Source organism: Pieris rapae, chromosome 15, assembly GCF_905147795.1.
Source record: "Pieris rapae chromosome 15, ilPieRapa1.1, whole genome shotgun sequence".
NCBI classification, from domain to species: domain Eukaryota; kingdom Metazoa; phylum Arthropoda; class Insecta; order Lepidoptera; family Pieridae; genus Pieris; species Pieris rapae.
In genome coordinates this window covers 1215773-1240959 of record NC_059523.1, presented here as the reverse complement: position 1 = coordinate 1240959, position 25187 = coordinate 1215773, and the positions used below count along the sequence as shown (strand labels likewise).

The 25187-nt window shown below is 34.7% G+C and overlaps 1 protein-coding gene and 1 non-coding gene across 2 annotated transcripts in view; both read right to left on the bottom strand.

Annotated features, from left to right (window-relative positions):
- Positions 1-24371, bottom strand: part of LOC111001290 (GTPase-activating protein CdGAPr) — a 50789-nt gene extending 26418 nt beyond the window's left edge. The window contains exon 1 of the mRNA XM_045631296.1: positions 24006-24371. The gene's annotated coding sequence lies outside the window, so the exon portion shown is untranslated. The remainder of the gene's footprint in view (positions 1-24005) is intronic.
- Trnak-cuu lies at positions 13492-13564 on the bottom strand. Its single transcript has one exon. It is a non-coding gene; the product is annotated as a tRNA-Lys (tRNA).
- Positions 24372-25187: the final 816 nt, after the last annotated feature.

Genomic DNA, 25187 nt, shown 5'->3' with positions numbered 1-25187 from the left:
AAATATAGGTAGGTATGCAGGTAAGTTTACCGGGTCATCTAGTATACTTATAAAAAAACTTATCAAAGGTTTTACTCAATAGTCGAATATGTCAACACATTTTCCGGTTGTTTTAATAATTAGCCGGCTAATTAGCCGGTGCCATACCGAAACATTTATTACCCTGAATCAAACCTAATAAGGACAAAATACTTAAAATATATTTTATATTTCGCGTTTACAATTTTAGGAAAACATATACCGTAATCTATATACTTGTAATCCGTAAGTAAAATATAGCAACTGAACCGTAATCCGATTATATAATGAATTAAAAAATTGAAAGTTTTATGACTTTGAGATTAAAATGCGTTATCATGCATTAAATATATTAACAGGGGCTATAAAAGATTTTCTCTGACTGTTGACATAGTCCATAATCCATATTGATTCTAATTATAAGTTTCATTTATATAATATAGAGATTAAATATGTATAAAATGTTAAATCTCGTAAGAGACGGTGCCAGATAAATAAACAGCATTCCAAGAACTACGGAGTACCGAAACATATTAATAATAATAGAAACCACAGCAGCAGTCAGGTAGTCTTTCGACAAAGGCCTCCCCTAGTTGTTTCCACTAATTTTACGCTAATCTTCTGCATCTTCTATTATTAATTGTTTCGTTTAATATTTATATTATCTCTTCATGTATGTCACGTTTGCTTATAAGTACTTGTCACATGAAAATAGTATTATGTGGTTGAAAGCTTTTATCGATTAAAAAAAAATCCTATCTGTAGATCGTCTTCCCATCTCTTTGTATAACGGCTTCTTTTACTTCTCCCATCTCTGGGGTACCATTCTATGACATCTTTCGTGTAATATTTAGCATAATTTCTGCCAGATCTTTGTAGAATTTGTCTTTCGCTATCTTTGCATCTAGTTCATTACGCGCTTGTAGTTGGATTGATTTGGATTGGATTGATGGTCTTTAAAATTCTATTAAATAAATGTTGAGGTTTGCAACTATATCTAAAGCTTCTTGAAAACTTTTCCTTTTATAATTGCTTAGTAATTATTAATATTGCTTAAATACATATGAACAATATACTACGTCTTTGAATACACAAACAAGAAATATTTATGAGCCCCAAAACACCATTTATCGTTGTCAAAAAGCAGTACACTTGTTCAACAAGTGTTTAATTACGTCATGCAGACATATGGGTGACATAATTCTAGACAATAAATCGTACATAGAATAAATTATTTCAAAACTGCAATGGGAACTAGGAAGCGCAAGAATCTCTAGGTCTTGTTGCATGCTATGCATATGTTTCGTCATCATTTTGGTAAAAGGACACTATATTATAATGAGCCTTCTGTGTCTGAAAACACGCTGTCTCAGACACAGAAGTCATGTCATTTTTGGGTCTCAGTTTTCCTCACAATTGTTTCGGAGATGAGGTGTTCGGATTAATACCGGCAGCTGACTTTTATCATCGCACGTCGGGGTAGACTACGAAATTTCACGCGCGTCATTTAACGTCCGTCGGTCCACAGCTGAGCGTTTTTTAAGGCAGTTTTTGCCGCGCATCATTTGGACCAGCTGCCCATCGATACATTTCCGAACCAATTCGACTTAGGTTTCTTAAAAAAACGACGGTAGGTACTAGTTCTTATAAGAAATGCTCTCGGGAGGCCTCTGGCATCGTGGATGTCTATGGGTGCCAGTGTTACTTGACATCAGATGAGCCTCTTGCCTGCCTTTCTTTCAGCTTACGAGCGAGTGTTTATGCGTAAATAGTGTTAAATTCTAAAAGGCCGGCAACGCACTCGCGAGCCCTCTGGCAATTGAGAGTGTCCATGGGCAGCGGTATCACTTCACATCAGCTGAGCCCGTTTGCCCCCTGTTCTATAAAAAAAGAGAAGCACGCTGAAGCCACTAGGCCAATACAGCTTTTGTGGTATTAACCAGAACCCAATAAAAAAAAATGAAACGTCTTAAATCATTAACGGCCAGGCTTGCTAAACAGGATTCATCAATGCAATCCATACTTTTTACATATATATGTATCTAAAATACTACATAAATATAATTCTTAATAACCCTACATAACAAATAGACAATTCAAATCGCATTATAATCGATGAAACAAAACATCTGGGGTAAAAATACAAAGATCGTTTAACCATGACTATTCTTTACGTGCGAACACATGCGGCATTTCCCGTTTGCATTATGGCTAATTTTATTTTTATGACAAACGCATTCGTTCGTTCACAACCGGTTTTAAATACGATTTCTCATGTTACTCAACTTGTAGTACTAGGTTCAAGGAATAATAATAAAGCGGTATTTCCTTCTCAAGATCTGTCATCATCTCTCAGCAGCCAGGTACATACAAAAATATGGGGCGATGAGCAAATGTCTTCTAATGTTTCGGATGCCTCTCCATTACTGGAGGTTTGCTGTCTAGTTCAGCGGGTATTTTCCTGTGCCAGATGCAGAAACTTCTTCCTCAGTCGCAAAACCCGTCCTAACATTAAGCCAAGATTTTTTCCTCCTTTCCCTTCTTTATTATATAATAGTAAAGGAAGTCATAGCAGCCCATAGACACCCATTTTAATTATGCGCTGCTGACCTTCCTTCCACCAACAAGCCGTTTAACCTGGATTTTATCCATTTTAATTCGTATATTTTTAATCGAGAAGCCATTCTACCCTCACAACTAGGTTTGGAGTCCAAATTACATTTTTTATTTTGTGCTCCAAGGTCAAATGGCTGATTACATATTCTAATTAAGTTCCTTCCTCGCTCCTTATTTATTTTGCTTAATTACTTTGTTTACATAAGAGGAAAATGAGTCACAAGGAAAACACGTTTATTCACAGAAAGTATGACACATAATCATTTATTACTTAACAAATAATTACATATATCAAAATAAAAACATAATTGCCTATTTACCAAATACAATGGACTTCGCGTATAACGACGATGAATGGACCAATCTAATTTCGTCGTTATATCTGGAAGTCGTTACAGGCAATAGAGCGCTGTGATAAAGACACGTCTCTTACGTATATAATAATTATTATTGAACACACATAGTTATTCACTAGTACACTTCACTACAAAAATAACTCAGTATATCACTTTGAAACTGACCAATAAATTTAACTCCGAAACGTAAACGCTTACTACCCAACCTACTTAGCTGATATCTACTTAAACAAAAGGTTTCAGACAATGTAACTGAATGGAAGCAAAAGATAAGAAATGTCTGTGGCGGCTGACTTTAGTCTACATAGGATTTCTAGTATTACAAATGAGTCGTTAAAAACAGTCGCTACACCCGAACTCGGTGTTACATACTTTGGCTTCATAGCCACATAGAATTTTGTAATAAAGAATGTTTAAAATTCAAAGGACTTAACGTCGTTATAGCTGAATCGTCGCAACTAAGGTCGTAATAAATAGAATCCACTGTAATATTAATACTTAGAATAGAGAACGAAAGATATTTGAGAAACCAACAATAAAATTGTAACATAATCTCTACAATATAAGTTAGTACAAAAAATCTATCTAAAATATGTTGCGGAGCGCAAAGCTCGAAGACGGTTGGCCCCAACAAGAGTTTTTTTTTTATATATTTATTATATCCTCTGAGAACTGAACAATTTAGTGATATTACGATTTAAAAGACGGCTTGAAGATAAGTGTTGGCTGGTGGGAGTGACTTTCAGCCCTGAAGTCGTTGCTTCGATTCCCAATTGCACCATGAACTGTCTTTCAATGTACGTATTTAACATTCGTTCGATGAAGGAATCAATCGTGAGAAAGCGGCTTGCCTCAGGCCTAAAGTCGACGACGTGTGTCAGGCACAGGAGGATCACCTACATGCCTATTAGATTGAAAAATAATCATGAAACAGATCTGAGACCCAGGTCTGAGAAGGTTGTAGCGCCACTAGTTTTTAAAGTCTCAACACAAACTATGGCGCAGCTTAGCCATTTAACGTACCCTATAAAACTTGGCAATCGGCAGCTCATGTCTGATCATCGAGCAAGGATGCATCTGGACTGAGCTGTCCGTTTCCAACGCTGGCTGTCCAGCGCCTCTCTTATGACAGTGCATGTTTTGAGGACGATGACTATCAATTGATCGGTCCATTTGGTTGGTGGGCGGACACGTGATTGCGCCTTCTAATCGCATCTGCGCAGCGTTACATACCAAGCTTATTCTTTTTAATACTGCCACATTTTTTACCATAATCGTAAAGACAAAGTGCAGAGGCGTTATACACCGTTAAAACAATAGTACACTTTAGTACTGGTCGTCGACGTTCAAGATTATGTCATGAGTGCGTTGACCTACGCTTATCACGAGTCGAGCCAACGTATTAACCTACCTCGAAAGATGTGTTTCTGCTACGTTCACAATGTACACACAATTTTTTTTTTATTCTAATATGTGTTGTTTACAGATGACGTGATAGAAGAAGAAGAAGCGAGAAGAAACTGGAAAATGTATTTCCAAACCCATTCGACATAGGGGCCTTAAATAAAAGAGTGTAAAGGGCCGGCAATGCACTCGATGCATGCACAAGATACCCGAAAATTCAACTTAGTAACAGCCAACCGTAAGCAATATAAGAAGACCCCCAGCCCAGAATGTAAGTGGCACTCACTTCTATATCACCATGCACGCTGCAATGTCAAAGACAAAATCATTTATTCATATAGGTAATAACAATGTACGCTTATGAACATCAAAAAGAATTTTACATTTCGAAGAGAAGAACTGGCAATAATTTCTCCGCCACACATTTTACTTAATAGCCAAGTTTTATTTTTTGATTCACACAACGTTTGTAAGGAGCTGCAACCATTACACCATGTTCCACTGCTGATAGAGAACAAATCTTTTTTTAATTTATAACTTAAAGCTGTCATGTTAAAAATGGTGTAATGGTTGTTACTCCTTACAAGCACTTTATAAAACAACTTGGCGATTAAAAAGAGTGGCAGCAGAACTAGCAGTAAATGTAAGCAAGAAGTAGTAGAAGTAGTGTAGAAGCATTTAATATCTATTTCTTTATTGACGTTCATAAGTGTTCACTGTACCTAAATGAATAAATGATTTTGAATTTGACAAGACATATTCATATTTGACACATCAACCTAGACTGATGACGTAAATACAAAGTTTTTCTAAACAACCATCGCCATAATAGCCATTGTTTTATTAACTAATTACATCAATTGTCCGATTATTGCTTATTAACATTGTATACGATTACATCAGCTGGTGGCTATGGCCGTACTTTGTGACACTCCTACCATTTTGCAAGGAGTTTATGAAGTTTTTCATGACCCATTTCGTAGCAACCCAGCTTCATCCCAATCTTAATACGCCCGTCACTCGCAAACTGGTAGTAAATGTTAATTAAGAATCAATTTAACATCGTTTGTTGACGTTAATAAGTGTACTTGGTTACCAATATGAATAAAGATAATTAGAAAAAATAGTTCATAAATACTCAAAGAGTAGCTGTTTCCACATGGAATGGGTGCGCGGGAAAAACTGCCCTAAGAAGCACTCAGTTGTTGAAAATAAGAAACCCATTAAAATTCTCGCCAATCAACCTACCCTACTTACGTTATTAAAGTTTTTACTTCAACATTTAGCTAAACGTCCTTTGAAATTGATACGACTTCATGACAAAAAACAATATTTCTATTGATTTGTCTTGCAATGAATGACTTAAGATCATATAAAGTTATCTTTTGGAAGTTCTACCACGCACGAACATACATAAAAATAATCAAACGTCATAATTACCTCCTTGTAAGGCGAAAAGAAATTACAGAAAAATATATTGAGCAATTTTTCCTTATAAAATTTGTCAAATCTCTTAATAGTTGACCCTATTGTTACAATCATCAATATCTATCAAGCATACAAAAACCGTTAGCATTACGGTACATTACAAAAACGAATGTGAATAGTCATAACTTGACATTCAACTGTTAGGTTGACATTATTTTAGGCCGTGGCCTCAAGTTTATATACGTTTCCCGTTAATTTTCCTCTGTAGAGGAAACTAGGTGATCGCCGAATACCGTCGACTTTTCATAGGCATGCCGGTTTCCTCACAATGTTTCCCTTCACCGTACGAGTGTTTAATGCGCACATAGAAAAGTCAGTTGAAGCACAGCCAGAAGTAATCATAACCTCTGTGTTTGATTTTTCAATAAGTTTTTAAGCTATTGCATAGATTCTATCGCGGGTTTTGAGCGCTTTGGGCGACCGAATGAAGAAATTCCGTAACGAAAATAAAAACCTAGCACACGATTACGTAATATAGGTGCGGCCGAGACGCGTTAGAGCGGGACAGAACGCATACTGCGTATTCACTCTCGAACGAGATCGATGACGTAGCGTAAGCGCGGCCAGTGCAGCCGGTACGCGTTAGAGTGAGATAGGCTATATCGGCGTATGATCCTTGGGTAGAATGCCTAGCGAACCCCGAGGGCCCATCTTAAGGGCGTGTGATGGGCTGAGGTGGTTTTAGTGGGTAGGGTCTCGCTACCCCTCTGAATAGCAGAGGTTTTTGAGTGTAGATCCAGCCCCACAGTTCCCGCGTCAAGTTCGATATTCTTGATGCGGGCCTGCATAAGTGCATTTCCACCTCATAAAAAAAATAAAAAATATCGGCGTATTAGTGTGAGTCTGGTAGAGTGGTAGATTGAATTTATATTAAAGGAAAAACTTAATATCAAAGAAGAAAAAATACGGCATAAATAATTATAATTGAATAAGATAAAACTGATAAAAAATGCTATGAAATAGTTTTACCGCGGCACATTTTTTGATATTTTGAGTTGGGCTGGTTTTTCTACGCTAGATGCCCCTCTGCCCCACTTGGGGGACACAGGACTTGAAGACAAGTAAGTTCGATTAGCATATTCGAATAATTTATGCTAATATAATATTATGCTTCCGTTTAGATCCTACTACGTCGGAGGTGCGAAAAAATAACTTATTACTAATTACGGTGAACAGAATACGCCGTCTTGCATCAATCGACGTGTATGTTTTTGTTACACCATTCAACCGTAAACAATTACCGCATTCGTTACACGCCATAGCTACCGTAAGATGCGAGCTTTTTATATCATTGTATGGTTATTAGACACGCGAGCTTTTGTGAGAATGTTTACCATCTAAAGAGATTCTATATAATATCCGTAGAATTACAGTCACTGACATAGCACAAAAGCCGTAAAAGCAAATGACAAAGAGCGTACCAATTCTTAAAAAGCCAGCAACGCACTTGCGAGCCCTCTGGCATTGAGAGTGTCCATGGGCGGCGATATCACTTAACATCAGGAGAGCCTCCTGCCCGTTTGCCCCCTATTCTATAAAAAAACATTTAGTTATATCAGTAAATAAGAGATAGATTAAAATTCGTATAATTAAAATATATAGTGCCGACTGGCAAAAATCTGCAGATATCAAGCAAGATCCAAATATTAGAATAGTTTTTTTTCAACCTTCTAATATCTAATTTAATCTTTGTTTATGTATGTACCTAAGTCGATCTGAATAAAAGCCTATATTATTATTATTATTATACATATAATGCTTCAGATATAAATGTAACTTGATTGTTGAGAATGTGGTTACGGTAAACTTGATATGGGAGGGAATAACGAAGCCTCTGCTGGTGACGTACAAGTATAATAATATTTATTTACGAAATTCATATATAATATTATTTATCTTACACTTGTATTGTGAGACAGGGAAAAGGTAAGCGGCCGTTCATGTATGGCGTAAGCATATTTGGTGATTACGTCAACAGTAATTATTTAGTTTTTTACACATATTACCTGCACATTGTCTATGCTTGAAAACGAAAAAAAAATTAATACGTTTATTGATACGCTCTACTTACGAGAATTGGTACGCTCTTTTTTTGAAGGACCCTAAGTCGAATTGGTTAGGAAATACTTCAGTGGGCAGCTGGTTATTCAAAGGCTTTTGAACTCTTGGCCTTTTGAATTTATCTCTGTATTTTTTATTTACGAATAATTCTCCTCGGTTATATATAACATGCGTAAATAAGATTACCTATGTAGATACGAACGAGTGACCCACATCAGTTCGCTCCAATTTCACTCTCAAACTACTTAACCACTATGTAAATAGCGTGTAACATATGATTATAGTCAGAGACGTATTCACGGGCGGAAATTTTATTTTATCATAAATATTTTATTTAGAATTCGTTTCAAGTATAATCAAAATTATAAAATAAAAAGTAGAGGTGCCTTATCGCTTAGAAGTAATCTTTTTGAGGGGGGAAATATAAGGCGCGGGCAAGAAGTGCAAAGCTACATAGATATACAATTACTAAGACATAAAGAATAGACATAATAAAACAATTGAAACATATGTAGACAAAGAATTCACCACGGATATTTAATTTACACAATAATGTTTAAAGTACTTTCTTTGTTATTACAAAAAATGTATTTTAGATATGAGATACAAATCGCCATTAGCCGTCCTAACTTTAATCTACTCAGTTCACTCTAACATGCATCTTTAATTTTGTTAAACGCGTGAATATTGCGAATTTTAGACGGTAATTGATTAAATAACAATACTTAAATATCGCATTATTATATTTTTCATAAGAAATCAAACAAAATAATACAGCAGACCTTTCCAACAAAATGATTATGAATGACTAATGTCGTAACACTAAACTAAGCAAAAAATCTCGGCTTTGTATCGCGCAATCCGGACATACAATGAGTAATGATCAATATTTAAGCCTTGACTTGTATTAGAAATATACATAGCGTAGAATCACCTGCATAACCATATATACCATGCAAATAAAATTACTTTTACACCATCACATCACAACCAAATTAGGTATTACTTAGTTAATTGTATTGCATATTTTTTATGGTTTTTTCTTTGTACGTTTTTTGTCAATATATATACATGTATTACATCTTTGGCTATATTTTTAGGGTATTTTATTTATTTTGTATGTATGTATGTATGTATGTATGTACTTTGTATGCTGTAGGATTACTAAACTGATAAATAATAATATAAGTACTTACATATATTAATTATTATATAGTTTTTTTCTTGGCATTTATTTTTGCTTTTTCCTTATTTTCTGTTAAAATATTCTTATAAATCTACCTCCGGACATCTTGATTCTCTTTAAATATGAGGGGAAACCCCCAAATTGGCAACACTGCTAGTGGCGTGTGTAACGTTAGAGTTACGTAAATAACAATCTTCCAATCCGTCCCTGTAAATCTAGTTTGTGGCTTATCTAACATTGTGATGAGTATAATTTCTAATCCTCATGTAGGGGGATATAATTATAGGAAATTGCTTATTTCATTCGCCCATAGAAACGTTTTGCAATAGATACAAATCCGAGCAATTTTTTTATATCTTAACATTGTACGCAGATAGAAGGGCGAAATTTACATTTATCGATTTATTAACACTTCGTTGCATACAGAAATAAAATACTTACAGGTGAAATAATTAATTGAAAATGAGTGATGTGCAAAAATACATCAGAGATATAGACAGAACGAATGGAAAAAAACACAGTAAACAAAACAATATAAAAGAAACCTTACAGGATTCACCAAAAAAGTAAGGTGAGAGGGTGTATGTGTGTGTGGGAGAGTGTGCTAAATACTATATTAAGAACTACTGTTATAATAGTCTTTATCTATTACCAAAAAGAATATACCGATAGGGTGTATTTTTTCTCGATCTCCCTTTCTCACTCTCGCTCAATCGGTCTCAATCGCTCTCTCCCTTTTCTTCGATAAAAACGCTGCACATCTTCGTGACGTTCCGTAAAAATTTTACCCTCATGCGCCTAAAGAGGTTTCACTTCAAAAATATGTACGTGTTTTTGTATAGCATTTCACTTGTCAAAGTGTTCCGTTATCTTCTAGGTCACCGGTTGACCCTTAGCGGTGCGGTCACTTTTTTACCGCTTAATTTAACTTACAAGAATGTATTACTGTCGTTTATACAGCATGTCCTACGTCATGTAACCTAACCTATATATTGAGGCAGAAAATAAAATATTGTCAAAAACTTTACAATTAAATTTTATGATTCTTTACAATTAATTTTATGATATGAGAAATTCAAAGCAAACGAGGATGGTTAAATCGGGTTGGGACGTACCTGGACCAAATCCAGGAGGTACTAGAGACGGGACATGTTAAAAGTCTCCAAAACCGATGAGCATGGTAAATGTCATAAAAGTGCATAAAGAGAGAGTGGTAAGTCAGGAGGCAAGTGGATATCCGTGGTCTCTACCTCCCTTCGCTTTTCGGGAAAAAGGCGTGATAATATGATTACACTATATTTATTATAAGCCCAAAACCCATGAGTCAAATAAAGTCTTAGCAGATAACAAATAATTTTTGAATTTAAGTGTAGACCCAGCCCCGCGTTAAGCACGACATCCTTGGCGCGAGCCTGCGTATGCGCATTGTCACTTCATTAAAAATGAAACGATTTTTTTAAATCAGTATCAAACAATCAAATGTTTCCTCTTTATAATATAAGTATAGACTACCCAGACTAATAAATTTTTTGTGGCTTTTTTTAGAAAACTCGAATTACTTAAGACAAAAACTTTAGATTAAATTATTTTTTTTTAAATCTGCAATTTTAAATTGAAACAACAATAATTAATAATTCTTTGAAAAAAAAAACACAAATCAGCAATTTATGTCTATACTATTATTTATAACACACTGTATCCCACTTCACAATAGTCACTGATTCTACGCGCAATCATTAAAAATGGCCGCCTAATTGACAGCTAACGGAAACGACAATGAACTTGGCGGGAAACTTTTAAAGACGTTGTTTTTATTCACACCGGTAGTAAGATTTACAATTACTAGTATTTCTGTTAGTATTCTAATTTAAATGAACATCCACTCGAACACAAACCATACAACAAATACATACAAGCTTACAATTAAGCAACACAAATAGTTCTACATATTAAAATCTGAAATCTTGTTCAATATAGCAACTAAAACCGCCATTTTTCGTTGCGCTTTTCAAATATGTCAACTGTCAAAACCACAGCCATCATGATTTTTTTATATTACTATTCTAACTATAATAAGGTTTATATACGATACATACTATATTTATTTACAATATATGTTACAAAGGTCTAGTTTAGTAATTAACCCTGAGGTCGAACAACTGCAATAGCGATGAATCTTTTTTCAAGAAGGAAAAGATTTTGAGAAAACCAGCATTCGGACGTTGATGCAGAGAAGGCTGATCAACTTCTTGATTATTAAAAATAAGAAAACTATCACGAAGCTGATACAGACATATCTACAGTGCCATGGTTTTTATATTGTATCATAAAGAAGAGAAGAGAATTTTGAGAGCTCGCTTATTAGTGATAACAACGCCCAATTCATATCTTTTAATCTCGTTGTTGTAAACTGACAATAAATACCTTTTATTTACTTTGGCTTTTACCTGAAACAGACGAAATATGATAAGTATCACACATCATTATAAACATGGTTCTAGAATAATCAGAATCCATCGTATTCCAATCGTATTTCCAGATATATAACACAATATTTTGCATATAATATATTATTCCAAAGATAAAGCATCATCACCTTGAAATCAAATATATCAGATTTTTTGAATTTGCAGTTTATATTCTTGATGGGCCATATCTCAGTGACGTCAAAGTGTATTTATAAATTATTTTTCCGTCTTAAAATAATCAGTCTCTCGTTTCATATTAAATCTGTTGAAATGTTTAACGAAATTTAAATGTAATTTATATAAATTAAAAGATGCCTTACCTAAAAAGAAGTGGCAATGGGCGGGTAGAGTAAGATACACAGATATAATGTGGACTCTAAAGACAACTATAAGGAAAAGATCAAGGGAGAAAGACGGAGACGCCTTTCTAGAGCGGGAATAGTGAGAAATAGAAGCGAATGGAAAAAAGAAAGCTATGGATAGAGATATTCAGAAAAAGCTGGGGGAGGTTTACCTTGAAGGGGTTCCAATCAATGGTTCTGAATAAAGTTAGGAAATCGAGTAACGAGAGAAAAAATAAACATATAACAAATCTAAACACCATATTCAAGTTAGGAAATAAAACTAGCTTGACTTTTACTATCCCTATTACGTAAAACCAAGTAATACCGCGAAAATATTATGACACTTCCATAAATCATAGACTACAGTCATAAAGTTCACGAGTAATGAAAGTGACAGTTTAAGTCCGCATACCGGCGTCCGAACAGAATTATAATTACTTTTCACTCGTAGGGCATAAAAAAAATCATTTTCTCTTTGACAGTGTTCCTTCGCACTGAAGCTATGGAAAGAAAAGTAACTGAGACGAACTAAAAATAAATAATGTTCAATAGGTTAAGATGCATCTTTATGGAATTTGCTGTAATGATAAATAGTTGTTAAATAATGATAAATAATTACTATAAGAAATAATTGGTAAGTAGTGCTTAATCATCTGGGTTATTTAGGTTGTACATATACATAAGTTATTTAATATCTTCGACGACAACATAGTCGGGAGCTTAGCTAGAAAATATAAAAAGAAACATGTTTTTCATTTTGTTTACGTGTCGACACAAAAAGTCCACGTGTGTCAGGCACTTGTGACTCATTTACTCGCATATAAGATTGACAAATGATCATGAAACATACAGAAATCTGAGGTCCAGACCTAAAGTAAAATAGCATCAAAAAAGTATTTAAATTAAATATCACAATTCATTTGTTTAGTTAAAAAACTAGTGTTTGTAACGTTAGACTCGTTTGTCTCAATATCCAGCCGAAAATACCCGTCGCTGACCACATGCTGCGTAAAAAAATCACAACGAAAGATGTTTAACATTTGGCGTGATAAATTAATCTAACCATATGCTTCCAGATATTTGAGGATTACGCTCTGAGAAAGGGCAAATTATAACATTAAGAGAGAAGACAAACACAAGTCTCTCTTGTGTACAAAGATAAATACAAAGATGAGAACAAGATATAGCGAGCAAGCTATTAGAGGTCTATGTCCAAAGACAAGCAGTAAAATAGAAATTACCCGGCTTGCCGATTAATTATTATTAGTGTTTATAGTTCTTAAGATTTTTATATACGAGGATAAGTATTTTATAGCAATAATGGCTTTTATTATTATTGTATTACTAAGTGAAATTCCATCAAAAGATTACATGCTTGATGCTTTAATAGAAGCCCATGAATTAAGTATCATAAATAGATATCACCGTTAATTATTTATTTTTATTCCACGAAAGGCGCTAATATTTGAATAAAAACAGTTTTATTAGAATACCAAAAGAAAAAACTTTATAACTAAGTAAAGGTAAATAAAAAAAAGTAAAAAGATGAACGCCCAACGTGGGGCTCGAACCCACGACCCTGAGATTAAGAGTCTCATGCTCTACCGACTGAGCTAGCCGGGCTATGTCAAGACAGATGAAAAGTAACATGTATTTCCTCAATATAATTTCCTTTGCAGCATAATGAAAAGATGATAATATTAAATGATACCGACTTTTTAACTCACTAAAAAGTATAAAAATCTGATTTAAATTGGTCAGATTATACTAATATTAATAAATCAGTGTCGTTACTTTTCCATGTGAGAAGGTTCGAACCTACGACCGGTGGATGTGAGTCGCACGCTGAAGCCACTAGACCAATATTGTTCTTTTGAATTAATCAGATTAATATGAGAATTAAACATTGATTAATTTGTATGTAATATACAGTATACACTTGTTCACAGTTAGGTATATAACATATTTTCCTCTCGTAAATGTTTCAACCTTTCTGTATATATGTATGACAAGGTGCCCCCGCGAACTTCGTTTCTCGTTAATGTGATTTTACTTACCCGTTTAGTAAATACCAGCGTGGAACATTTTGCTATGTTACCCAGAGACAGTTTGGTTGAAAATTATAGAATGAAAACTTCTTAGGGTTAAGGCTTGTTTTGTTAGGAGTTCATGTCATAATTTTTCAATTATCAAATAAAAAAATAGGGGTTTATTGTAGGGGGGTGAAACTTAAGGGTTGTATGTAATGGATGCTGTATCATAAGAAAATAAAAACAAAAAAAATGTCTGAAAAATAAAAATTCCTTATCACTTAGGTTTGAAGGATAGATGAGGACGGCGTCGGGCGCTCGACCGGATAGGACGTGTTGCCGGTTCAGTGCTGCGAGTGAGCGTGAAAATATTGCGTTGAGTACGCGTATTAATTACTGAGTGTTCTAAAATGTCGGTAGGCGTTAGCTACCGTCATTTATTATTGAAGGTGAATTAGTTAGAAAACTATTGTTGTTTTCTTTGTGTTATACGACACAATTGTTTAAAATGGAAGACTTTCAAATGAGTGACGGATCCCGGGAGATGACAGGTTCAGACACGGAAACAGAGGAGACACAATGGAGAAAAACTACCCAAGTTGCTACTGTAGGCTTGAGTAAGGCACGTGAAGCATTAAAAGCGATACAGGAATCAAAGGTACAGGAAGAATCTTCGGTAGAGGAAATAAAGGAATGGGTTTTTCAACTATCCGAAAGAATTGGCGTGCTTGCATTAAAATCGGGAAACACAAAACCAAAGTATGCAAAGGAAATGAAAGCAGCAGCGAGGGATATCAAAGAATTAGCTGAATATCTTCCTCTACAAAATCAAACGGAGGAAATTATTCGCCTTAAAGCGAAGTGTACTCGTGTAAAGATGCGCTTGGAGGAATCAAAGAAAGAGATGGAGGTACTTAAGAGGAAGCTTCTAGCCCGGTCTGATAATGGTGCTGAAGGGCTAACGGAGGTTTTAAAACCATTTGGGAAAGATCTGAAAAGCGAAATTATGCATTCAACTGAGGAACTTTTGAAGAAAAAATTGGCGAATATAGAAAATAGGCTTTTACCTAAACAGTTAAAGTCGAAGTCGGACCAAACAGTAGTTAATCAATCGATAATGACGTTGGATCTACAGACCGCACCGGAGGGAACTACACGCCCAGATTGTTGGGCTAGTGTTGTTTCGAGGAAAGGAAATAAAAAGATAGTGCAACATGAGGTGGTCCCACCCAAAGGAGGGGCATTGCTCACTGTACCCCGGTCAGCAGCAGTACTAGTGACATTAGAACAGGAAGCTGAGGAAAATGGTGTTACATATGCTGAGGTTATTAAGAAAGCAAGGAAGAGTGTAGCTTTACCTGAGTTAGGCATAAGTCACATAAACATCAGGCGGGCAGCTGCAGGTGGGCGTCTTATTGAAATAGAAGGCGAGGCATATAAAGAAAAGGCAGATTTACTCGCCAGTAAATTAAAAGCTGCGCTTCTTACAATGGCGAGAGTTAGTAGGCCAGAAAAAATGGTGTGTCTCAGGGTTAAAGGCCTTGACGATGCAGTTACTGCCGAGGACGTAATTGCTGCCCTGTCGAAAAAAGCAAACTGCGCAGCAGATTTAATAAGGTGTAAAGACATTGAAAGGCGATACAGAATAAGAAGTGTGCTTGTTCATTGCCCAGTTGCAATAGCAAAAATAATTCTGGAAGGAGAGTGCATAATAGGATGGAGTTTGGTGGAGGTAGTTCTTCTAAAATTACCCCCATTGCGCTGTTATAAATGTTTGGAATTAGGACACACACGGGCGTCATGCACATCCACGGAGGACCGTAGCAATGTGTGCTATAGGTGTGGAAAAGCGGGACACAAATCTGTCAGATGTGACGAAGCACCACATTGTGTTATATGTGCAAGCGAGAACATGGCGGCGAATCACGTGTTAGGTGCAAGAAATTGCAACCCTACTGCAAAGACTTCTCAGGCGATGTCAATGTAATGGAAGATGGTTGCTGCAGCAGCCAGTCACGGGGTCTCTTGGTAGAATGCTAACGCGAGCCCAAGTTACCCCAACAGTGACGTGATTGGTGGGAGGGGTTTAGTGGGTAGGGCTTTAAGAGCGAGTCCCACACTCTGTGCGAAAATGCATTCCCCTCAATAAAAAAAAAAAAAAAAAAAGGTTTGAAGGATAGATAGTAGCCGATTGTCAGACTTACTGAATATGCATAAAACAATTCAAAAGAATCGGTCTAGCCGTTTCGTTAGAGTATGGAAACGAAAATATTAAATCAAAAGACTATATCAGATCACAAATCAAGTACCTACTCCAGATACCCTATCACGCTAAAAAACTATTGTCCCGTGACCTCACCGCAGTCACCCTTTGAGGGGTGACTGCCAGTCTAGGGGCTGTCGCGACCGAGTGGCGCTGTACAGACAATGAGAAACGTCAATATAGCCTTAACAGCTAGTTCAGCGTTTAACTAATATTAGGCGAAAATAAATGTGACTTGTGTTATTCGCAAATATGTATTACGTCATTTGTTAGATTGTTAATCTTAAATCACTTCCTACAATTACTTACTTAGTATAGTTTATATTAAATAATTAACTATCGAGTTAAAATTCTGTGTCTTCCCGACTAGCGGCGGGGGTTTTCCCTGAGAGATACGACCTCCAACAATTCAAAACTCCTCACTTAAAGGCCGGCAACGCACCTACTAAAAATGCCTTTTCGGGCGTCCCGCAGGCTCGTTTGCCTCCCTATTATATATAAAAAAAATTACATCATGTGAGCCTCTTGCTCGTTTGCCCCCTATTCTATGAAACAGAAAAAAATTCGTTTCATTTATTAGCCAAAACCGGATGTTGGTTATACTACCCTGCTGATCGATAGGTCGAACATCGTTTCATCTACCCACGTTCAGACAACTCTAATATATATTCAGTTAAAAGGAATTTCTTCTCAACTGTACCAGGAAGTTGAGCAACTAACCCTAAGCTTCTAGGAACGTATAAAGCTGATTAATAAGTTCTATGAAACAAGGGACATTAATTATTATTTCTCACCATACTAATACTATCTCTTAACTATCTATCTATACTAATATTAAAAAGAAAAACCATTTGGTTTTGGTATCCATGTTGATAATGTTTTCACACAAAAATTACTGGACTGATTTCAAAAATTCTTTCTCTATTGGAAAACTGCATCTTCATCAGTGAAGATATGCTTTTATATAAATGGTGTGAAAAAATTATCCATTAAAAAACCTGTCATCGCGTGCGCCGTGGAAAAAACTATTGACAATAGAAAAAAACAGTTTCTACTGTATCTACAAAATCTTTTACCCATGGGCAATTGTATGCTGGCTTATACCGAGTTATAACTCCAAAAAAAAAAAATTGCTGCCACAAAACATTACTCGTTTAGTTTGATAGTTTCAATAAATCCTATTTAATTTAAGTTCGTTCGTTCCAGAGTTCGAAGTCGAACTTGTTAATCGGACGTCAAGGCAGAATACGAAATTCCACCAGTATCACCTCTACGTCCGCCGTTTCACAACTGAGCGTTTTTCAAGGCACTTTTTGCCGCGAACCACCACTTTGTGGAACCAGCTGCCGACTGGAGTATTTCCGAACCAATTTGACTTAGGGTCCTTCAAGAAAATAGCGTACCAATTTTTAAAAGGCTGACAACAACATTCTCATTCCTCTGGCATTGAGAGTGACCATGGGCGGCGGTATAACTTTACATCAGATGAGCCTCCTCCCGGCCCGTTTGCCCCGTCTTATAAAAAAACTTGGCTGAACATATCAAAGGCCTTAGGCCTCTAGTACTAGCTAGCGGTTTTAGTATACTTTGTGCATTACAATTTAGAATAGCATTTCCCGCGTTTCGCAATGCGTCACCTCGATATATAGGTCAAGGTGGCCCCGCCCTGTTACGCCTGTGTCGTCATCGCTGCCAGATAATTGAGGGAAACAAATGTATCAAACATTACTACCAAATATAAAACATATATAATTCGTAGCAATCGTTTATTTTATGGGAGAAGTGATACATTTCTTTAACAAAATCCCAGAGGCTCTTTTATCTCTGCCTTTTAATAAATTTAAGAAATGTATCACTTTTCCCATAAAATAAACTATTGCTACGAATTATATATGTTTTATATTTGGTAGTAATCTCATCCTAAATCTCATCATCTAAAGCTGAATAACTTTACATATAGGATTTAGTAGATATGTAAAACCCCTCAGTTAGACATCGATGTAAACAATATCTTAAAATACCTCGAGATTGACTTCGTCCGATATTCGTAATGCAATTTGGTTCAAAGAAATAATGCAGATCCTAAATTAAATTAAAATTTGTTCAAAGGCTCTATCGCGAAAGTGAATCACAAAATGTCACTTTCACAAGAGAATTATGTATGTACACATCGTACAACACATACTTGTACGGTGTACCGCTGGGACCAAATCCCATGTGTACCAAGGTGGGGAAACTCCACAAAAAGCGTTGTATAAGAAACAATTTATAATAAATATAAGTAGTATAATTGGTGGGTGCGTGGGTCCACACAACGAAACGGTTGTATCTTCGAAACATCGCCATTGAATTCTGTAGCACGTGCACCAAGTGGAAAAAGTGCACCTGTTTTTAGTTTGTTTTAATTTATATATTTTTTTAATCAGTATTTTCCCGTATTATGTTATTTGAATAAATGTAACGAAGTGTGAATAAATTAAATTAATTGTTTGGATATACATAATGAGTTATTGATTTTAGTATTTTCCGATAACGCTATGAATCAAGCGCACATAAAATTTAACTAGCCGTCTGTGTCTCGTAGTCTCAATTAATTATACATTCTTCGATTGCATATTTCACTCACGTAAGTCGAGGACAACACACTGTACATCATAATGACCGGGTGTTTTAAAAAGACTAGATTTATATAGTCGTTCAAGATTTAGGACGCCATCAAATTTGCCGCAAAGTGCCGCACGGTGGCACATCTGCCTGATTTCAGCTATTTTAAAAAAGAAAACAGTTTTTTACCGAATTGAAAAAAAGCCGTAGGTATTGGCTCACCTTAAAGTTCCCCAAACTACCCGGTTGCTTGGTGGGCTTGCTTGAGCCAGTATCCACAGATCCATACTCTTAAGTTTACAACCGTCAAAACCGTCACAAAATCTACAATTCAATGATTCATGCCCTCCATACAGGTTTCACTTAACATGTACCACTTTCCTATTCTTTAAAATGCAAAACGCAACTGAAACATCACCAATGCGTCTATTACAAATCTAAAATATTTTTAATAAATTACTTATATCACTCGATCAATATCCCAACAAAGTATTATCACTTAAAATTTAATTAATATAAATAAAAACTTATGGGTTGTAAAATCGCGTTCTAATTAAATTGTATTTCATTACATTTACTAATAATAATAATAATAAGATAATAACGCGGGAAGGGCTTCATCAACATTCGATATTTATTATTATGTATTAAAAATTAAATACAAGGATTCACAAACTTTTATTTGGAAAAAGAGGACCGCTATCTTTTGATCGAGTGAGCGATATATCAGTAAAAGTATTAAAAAGTATTAAAGTATTATCCAAAGTATTAAAAAACAATTGATAGGTATGTGCAATGAACACTTCAAGTTAGAGAGAGTAGGGATACTTCAATACTATTCCTTCAACTTTTAAATTATCAGGACCAATTAACATTGACCTTATTAAATGTATCGAGTATTTTTCAAGGGACCGGAAGAAATCAAATCAACGAGAGTCCACTGTTTATCCCAAAAATAGTATCTCACTAGCCTTTACAAGGGTATTGGAGTATAGGGTGCGCCTTGTATGATTCATTGGATGACCTTAACCAAGCCTAAATCAACCTCTCGCTATCAACTTCTGTTCCAGCGAAAGCTAAGATATAATACGAATAAAATAAAGGCATAAATAGAATTTCTTTCCAACTTGTAAAGCAATCTTCTTAACCGCATTAACAGCCTCTACGGGCGGCGGTATCCTAAACTATCCTTCACACACGCACTGGATAGTGCGTGTGTGAATCGTGAATTTCTGGGCTATTACGGGAAATTCCCCGTAATAGACGCAAACGCGACATAAGAAATCGACCGAAAACAAAAGAACAATTCCACGTTCCGTTCGATAGACGCGCACCGCACATGAGTTGATGGATCTCCGGTATTCCAACATAAGATTAAGTATTTTTAATCGCCTATTGTTTTCAGTGGGGACTGGGGGCCGCAAAAAAGCGATCATGAGATCAGCCCCTATTTCAAAATGTATGATAAATTATTTTTAGACCTACAAACCTTGATTTGGGATCTTTGTATCTATCGATCGATAATTTTATTCCAAAGTCAAGTAAATTCTCTCACTCGCGAGACCTCTGGCATTGACAGTGTCCATGGGCGGCGGTATCACTTAACATCAGGTGAGCCCACTGCCCGTTTGTTCTATAAAAAACAGTAAATTATCTGTGCCACGCCGTTTTGGTCTATGACCTGGCCCGGTTCCACCGTGTTAATTGCGTACAGTAATTGATGCATAGTTGAAGTGAAGGAAGTCCACTGCTTTTCTATATCGCTTATCTTCAGCTAAGGCACATACCTAATGACCTCAAGCCCTTAAAGGCTCCAAGCCCAAAACCAGTGACCTATAAGCCGAATTATTAACAAATATAGCTTTCCGCGCATACATTCTGGATGACCATGTATTAATTGCAACCTTGCACTGTTAAAAACCCGGAAGTTAGCAGAAGTTATTAAAAATAACTTGAAAATAAAAATAAATAAACGCGCTACAAGCTTTTTAGGTCTCGCCTACAGAGTTTTGTATCTTTTTCGTGACCATTTGTCAATCAAATCAATAGACAAGTAGGTGATCAGACTCCTGTACCCGACACACTGAGTCATAAAGAAGAGATTAATCTATATGATTAAGGGGTAGATTTTCATACTTTGCGTATAATAGTTTAATCACGCTGATAGCAAACAGTGTTGCGAGGGCATTTTTGACTGACATAAGATGTAATTTATCAGACAGCACTCTTAATACTTAGTTTCCTAATTCGTTATTCCATAATTGATAATTCCAAAAAAACTCTCCTAAATATGGCTAGATCTCGCGAGATTGTAATTTTAAATCCCCATTGCATTCCCTATACTAAGGTAAACTGTTAAAAGTCAAATTGGCTATATCAAAACCACAATAGTTATCTGCGACAACGGCTTTCCAATTCTCAGTACGCCTACGTTTAGAAAACAAACAAAAAGATAAACGAGTTATATCTAAAAGTCGATTAGAACGGGAATTGACTTGTTATTACAGTTAGGTATAACAATTAGAACGTAAAGTTTTTTTGTTATAGACAGTAACATTATTGGGCCTTGCGGTAACTATGTTTATTTATTTATTTAATTATAAGTAATCTTACAGCTTATACATATTATAAGACAATACAGAAAGCCAAAACAGATTATATAGTTAAACTATATAATATGTTTGGAAACAGAAAACAACAGTACATTAAGTAGACAAAGTAATTTAAAAAAAACTAAAGTAAAACAACAAATACTTAATACTATGTTGTTCTAATCAACAGAGTCGTTTAATAAATTATATCTGATTATATTTATACTGAGATTAATAATTACGTATTTGAACAGCACTGCAAAGCCCGATTATTTTACGACTTAATTACTGATACTTAGTACAGTTTCAAAAGTTTAAACATCTTTACAGTGATGGCGAAAGAGAAACTATTGAAATTAAAATGACTGAAAAGATTAAATTATAATTAATGCTACATTAAAACAAGAACAGTACAAAGTGCCTTATTAACTGACATAATTAAAACCTTAAAATTAAGTTATTAACGTTATTTCTTAAACCAATTCTTGAGTCCTTTGCAGAAAAAAAATGTATTAAACTACATAAGGTAGGCAAGAAGTGCAAAAATACATATTACATAAAGTTATTAAGAAGAAACTAAACCGGAACAAAATATAAACTGATAATGGATACATGAAAAAACAAAAAGTAAAAAGTGCATAATATATTAATTAAAATGAGCAAATCCAATGCGCCCCTCGATTGTGTTCACGAAAAGGCGGCTCGTCTTGCCAGTTTTGCAACTACCACTAACAACTCTAAACACGACCATATCCGACCGGCATATAACTATGTATAGCCCATTGTAATGATGGCTTAAAAGTTAAGACTAGCGATTACGTACGCGACCCAGTTATTCATAATTACTTGTTACTTCACTAATTGCTCTCAATTGTTAGCATAACGGGCAGATAAGCTAAATTTTTGTTGGTTTTTGACTTCGAAAGAGAAATCTTTTATTAAATATGTCAGGGAATGATTGGCTTACAAGGAATTGTTCTAAACATGTCGATTGACCTTTGATTTTTACAGACCAAAAATCGTTTAGAACAACATACTGGTTATATTGACCAAAATCAAAGGTTCCAGCTGAATTCTATTTTGTATTAGGTACTTAATAACAACGTCATCAGCTGTTACGACTATTGGTTTTTACGATAAAATATGACTAGTCCCTTTGATGTTATTATAACAGATTTTGACTGTATATGTTTGTATTTATCACTGAAATCATATTATCTCTGTAGTTTATATATATACATATACATATTGATTTAAATGATTTTAGCCCATTTTTACTAGATAAAAAGTTTTTTTAGAGAACAGAATAAATTGTTTTTTGGAAGTTCCTTACATATAAAACAAATATATTAGAACCATTTTATCAGGTAATTTTACTGTTATGAAAGTGATACTGTTGCTCCAGTCATTTTGTTAGAAATATATCTAGTAACTTATTACAAAGAGAAAAAAAATCAAATATACTAGTTTTTTTTAGTTAGAGGAACAAAAGTCTAGCACATAGTATTGACCCTTGTACCTTACCCAAAAAAATACACTCAAATAGTGCTTGGATTGGTGCATAGTTAGCTAAAATTTAAGAACACTATAATTTATCCATTCTATTGTAACAGATATAGAACAATTATATAAATAAAAGTAGCACAAGTAACAACACTTCAATTAAGACAGTTTTTGCACACTTTCCTAATTTCAAGCTAACTTTCATTTAACTAGCGTAAACTGTTGAATAAATTTTAATTTAGGCCTACGCTTTAATGAATATTATAATAATATGCTATTTTTTTTTATTAATTTTTGTACCTTGTCAACTAAGATGCTAAACTGAAAACTGTTTAAGATTGAACACAGGAAGTGTGAATATGGTTTTAAGAATACAAGAAACATTTACATAACATGGCACTACATTACATTCAAGATCTTTTTATTATTTCTACTAGTATACTGCTGTAATGTTTACATTTATGTTAAGCTAATGAACTAGTTGTCTATGACAATTTTCAACAAATTATATAGTTCAACCTCAACTCTGCTGAATACTCCTTTTGTTTTCTGTCTATTGGGATTTATTACTACATGCTGCATACATAGTAAGTAAATGCCCTGTCTTAGAATTTACAACTGTTGATATCACAACAGAAAACAGATCAACTTGCCTAAAATAAACTCCTACTATTTCAAGATCATATAAGTATATTTGAATGAAAAAGTTATTTAATCATATTAAAATGTTATTTATAATAAATAGTAGTGCTCGAGGCTAGACCAAAATTTTCATTGCCATAAATACGAAAAAAATACTTTTTATATTATCTTGCCCATTATAGTAAGGTTACTTCCAATCACAAAGAAATGGATAAGTAGTATTACATGCCCAAGAGAGAAAAAAAATACTGTTATGTATGTTATCCTTTTTTAAGAATTAAATAGTACTATAAAATGTACTCTCTGAATATCTGAAATCAGTCTACCTAAATTTAAAATATTAAATAAAAATTGAACATTTTTTAATTAAAAATGTTTTACGATTAGGAATTTATTAAAAAGCATTCTTTTGAATAGAAGATAAATCTTACCTTGTAACAAGTTTCTATTTCTTTAAATAATCCATTGGCTGAATCGATGACAACAAACCAACACAAACACTTTGCACAACACTTATATGAATATGATACACACAAATTTAAACAAACTAAAGGAAATCGAACGATGCCTCCGCGTCAATCGTAATGACAACAGAAATTTTTACGCCCTTTAAGACGAAACCCTTATACAATAACCAGTCTTGCTTATTAGAAACGATGCTTCGCTTTATTTCAAACTTAATTTTTTTTTTCATATGAAAAATGTACCAAGGGGGACACCCTTTGCATGGGTACAATTCCAAATAAATTATTATTCATTACCGTACTAAAGCTACCGAGACTTAAACACACTGTGCTTAAAAATTATGGCAAGCAAACTGCAAAAGCCGTCGGAGTCAACAACCGCTTGACAGCTGACATAATTTTAATGTTGCCAGTTGTGAGTAGATAAAAGTTAAAATAATAATTTGAAAGCCTAAATAGGATATTTGTTCAATGGTAGAGTTTTAAATTGGTTTCTATATTTATAGGTAATTTATCGCCGAATTACTCAAAAAACATTAAATTTTTAATAATGTACTTACCCCCACGTAAAATATACAGCAATAGCTTCACTCGCTTATGATGATAAGAAACATTTAGTAGGCGTTAAATATTAGAACCAAATAAAAAAATGAGGATATCTAACACTAGGATGACATAATGACTATTGTATAATGGTAATCGGCGAGTGCCCATACAATGTCCACTCCATCTTGAAAAATACGGAAAGTTTTTGATTGTTTGACTTTAAAACATTCAAAAATAGAATTAATTTTTTTTTTAATAAATCGCGTTTGAAAATTAAAAATAATGTGCCAGTGACCGAACTTTGATACCAACTACGTATACTAACGGGTTATCTTTATATTATTATGAATGTGTACCGGTCATTGGCTTTATTACCACCGACAATTAGTTTCGCGAATATTAGGATATAAGGGGCAATTTAAACTACTGCGTCATATACACAGCACAGCATAGTACATTTCTTATAATTATAAGTACTGAACCATCTGAAGAATTTTCCTAAAGAAGTTAGTCACAGTAGATTTTTTTGGCATCCTAAATGCAGTCTGGAGTATGCGTATATAATTTAAATTAAAAAGTAATAAGAATTTGTTTTGAGACAAT